The 2,958-nt window shown below is 46.9% G+C and overlaps 1 protein-coding gene across 1 annotated transcript in view; it reads right to left on the reverse strand.

Annotated features, from left to right (window-relative positions):
• The window catches only part of SIAH1 (siah E3 ubiquitin protein ligase 1), a 20,231-nt gene extending 19,915 nt beyond the window's left edge, over nt 1-316 (reverse strand). The window contains exon 1 of the mRNA XM_041400692.1: nt 101-316. The gene's annotated coding sequence lies outside the window, so the exon portion shown is untranslated. The remainder of the gene's footprint in view (nt 1-100) is intronic.
• Between the last annotated feature and the right edge of the window lie 2,642 nt (nt 317-2,958).

A 2,958-nucleotide genomic window follows, 5' to 3' on the forward strand; every position in this document is an offset into this window, starting at 1 on the left:
TGGGCCTCCCGCGGGCGGCGGCGGGGCCCGGGCGGGGTCTGAGGGCCGCGCGGGGCCGGCCGCTCCCGCTGCCCCTCGCTCTCCCCACGGCGCCGCTCACCTGTGGGCGCCGGGCAGGGCGGGACCCGCTGAGGCGGCCTTGGCTCCCCCGATGGCGGCTCCGTACGGGCCGACTGCGCTGCGCCGCTCCGGCCGAGACGCTCCGTGCGCGGCCCGAGCCCACCGCGCGCTCCCTGCCTCGCTCGCTCGCTCGCTCCCTGCGCCGCGGGCACGCGCCGGCTGCGCCCGAGCGATCCTGCCGCCGCCTCCGCGCGCGCGCGCTCCACGGGCGCNNGCGCCCCTGCGCTGGCAGCGAGGGTCGGGCACCGCGGCAGCCGCAGGCTCCGCGCCGCCGGGACCGCGCGGGGACTGTCACAAGGGCTCGGGATCGTGCTGGAAAAAATGAATGAGCCCGCAAAGTGGCCTCTCGCAGAGGGGCCGGGAACGTCCGGCACGGGGGCATTCTGGTGGTTTTAATGGACTGCTGAAAACAAACCCCTCCTCCAGTGTCTGGTCAAAGACTTTGCATAATTCAGGTTAGGTCCCCATCCAGCAATGCCCTAAATACAAATGTAACTTCCAACACGTAAACTGGATGAAATAAATGTAATTACCATTGTGCTTGCATATGCTTTGTTGGATTAGGACCATGCTCATTTACTGAAGCTATTCAGAGGTTTGCCAGAGGAGAGACACTGTTTATTTTATTTTCAGTAAAATATTTAAAAATATGTATTTGCTATCTTATTTCCATTTTCTGAATGACTGAAGCATTTTCTTGGCCAGTTTAATTGATTATCCAGATGGTTCTCAATATCGTCCTCATTCCTTTTGATGACCAGTAAAGCACTTCTTTTTGTATAACATTCCCATGTTGAATCTGCCAAGTCTGCTCCTATTCAGAAAATTTTGTGATTAATTTTAAGGCAGATTCTCAGAAATACATCACTGTAGCGATGCAGTGCAATATGTACCAAATGCACTCTTTAAGAATCCTCCCAAGTATAGATAATATCAATTATTTATTGTCAAAGTATGGCCAACTACCAGAGTTTAACTTCTTTGCACATAATTTCTCCCTGCACACCTTGTAGCTATGCAGTGGTTATTAAGCCTTTTGCTTTAAGTATTCATGAGGGGTGATAAACATGGCAATGACTGCCAACTCATAGTTGGGCTGACTTATTGAATACTTAAAGAGATATGATTAAGTAAAATATTATTTTTGTCCTGGATAGAAAGGATACAATCCTGAAGCAACAAATTTTCAATATTAAAGTTTTTTCCCCACCTTCAATTTTAGTACAGAGTAGGGCTAATCATTTGATGTATTTTTAGACATATGGAGGTCTATTCACCAGTGGAAGCTTCTAAAAAAAGTACCATCCTATAGAGAACAAGGGGAAAAAGCAGCTATAATAGTAGCAGTTTGCATTTTTAGAGATGACAACCACAGTGCTTATCAGTTCCGGTAATCTGTGTGGTTTGTACAAAGTATCTCTGTGGTTAACACTTTGATCCTGGAAACAAAGACTTTTGCTAAAAAAAGACAAGATCGATGCATTGCTGGTTGGTCACTATGAAACAACAGCATAAACAAACACTGGCTTTTCCCTCAGTGAAGCTAGTTTCTTGAGCAGTGAAAGCAATGAAACCCCGTTTCTAGTGGGATTTCTTCTCCTTTCAGGAAGCTCCCGGTTCATTGCCATGCCCCTGGCCGCCTGCCCTGAGCCCGGTGGCAGCAGAGCTCTCGGTGCCCGTGGCTGCAGGTGCTCAGAGGGAGCAGCCGAGCAGCAGCTGTGCTCCCAGCGCTGCTCCCTCACCCGGCCCACGGCTTCAGCCCTTCCAGCACAGCCAGCAGCAGCACCACCACTTAGCGCAGTTTTTCCTCCGCGTCTTGCAAGGAAGCTACAGGAACTTCAGAGTGTTTGAGGCTCATTCCTCCCTGGAACTGGGCCGTCATTACCCACAGGGTCAGAGTTAGTAGTGAGGGAAGGCTGGAACAGACCCCATGGCAAGGTGGCACAGCCGTCATCACTGTAGGAAACGAGGGCTAAAAGGGCTCAAAGATGCATCATCTACTCCATGCTGCTGCTGCAAGGTAGGATCAGCCATGCCTTTGTTGTTCCTACCAGGTGTTTGTTGAAGCAGCTCATGAAAGTCCTCCCACAGCAGAAATGTTTAAACCTCTTCTGATGTTTGTCTGTCCTTACCATTACTTGGTTCTCCCTGTCATATATAATCTAAATCTCCCATTATAATTTCAGCTCAGTCTTGAAACACTTCTGTGAACACTGAAGCTTTTTTTTTTTTCACTTTCCTTTTTTTGAATACTTTCCTCTTCAGTACATTACATCAATTTCTTTCCATCTATAGAGGACCACTGCAAGGTCTCTGATCATTCTTGGTTTTGCTCTCTGCATACTCTGTAACTGCTTCTTTCATTATTTTTGACCAAAGTTCTGGCAACTGGGCACAGCACTCCATCTGAGGCCCTTCTAAATGCTGAGTAATAAAGGCTGACTCTATGGGGAAGCCATTAAATTAGCAGTACCTGTTAACAAAATAATTTCAAACTGAAGTCAGTAGTTTTAACGTCAAGTTTGACTAATTCATTGACATTACTTTTGTGTGCATTGTTTAGTAGAAATGTACCTACTGTCAGTGTGGAAGTGTATAATACTACTGTTCTTGAAGTTATAGGGGTATGTTGTCAGTTGAATGGCCTTACTGTGTTTTCTTATTTGACAATAATGTCTGTAAGTCTTAATTTCATTTTATGAAATAAAATACTATTTCTCTCTTTTAAATTTTAGACAGTGTCCTCATTCATAAAAGCCCTATTATTTCACATCCATTTAGTACAAGGGATAAACTTGTTCACACTACTTATATGAGCTACTGTAGCATTTAACTAAG

The sequence above is a fragment of the Onychostruthus taczanowskii genome, unplaced genomic scaffold (genome assembly GCF_017590055.1).
Source record: "Onychostruthus taczanowskii isolate IOZ18803 unplaced genomic scaffold, ASM1759005v1 scaffold18, whole genome shotgun sequence".
NCBI classification, from domain to species: domain Eukaryota; kingdom Metazoa; phylum Chordata; class Aves; order Passeriformes; family Passeridae; genus Onychostruthus; species Onychostruthus taczanowskii.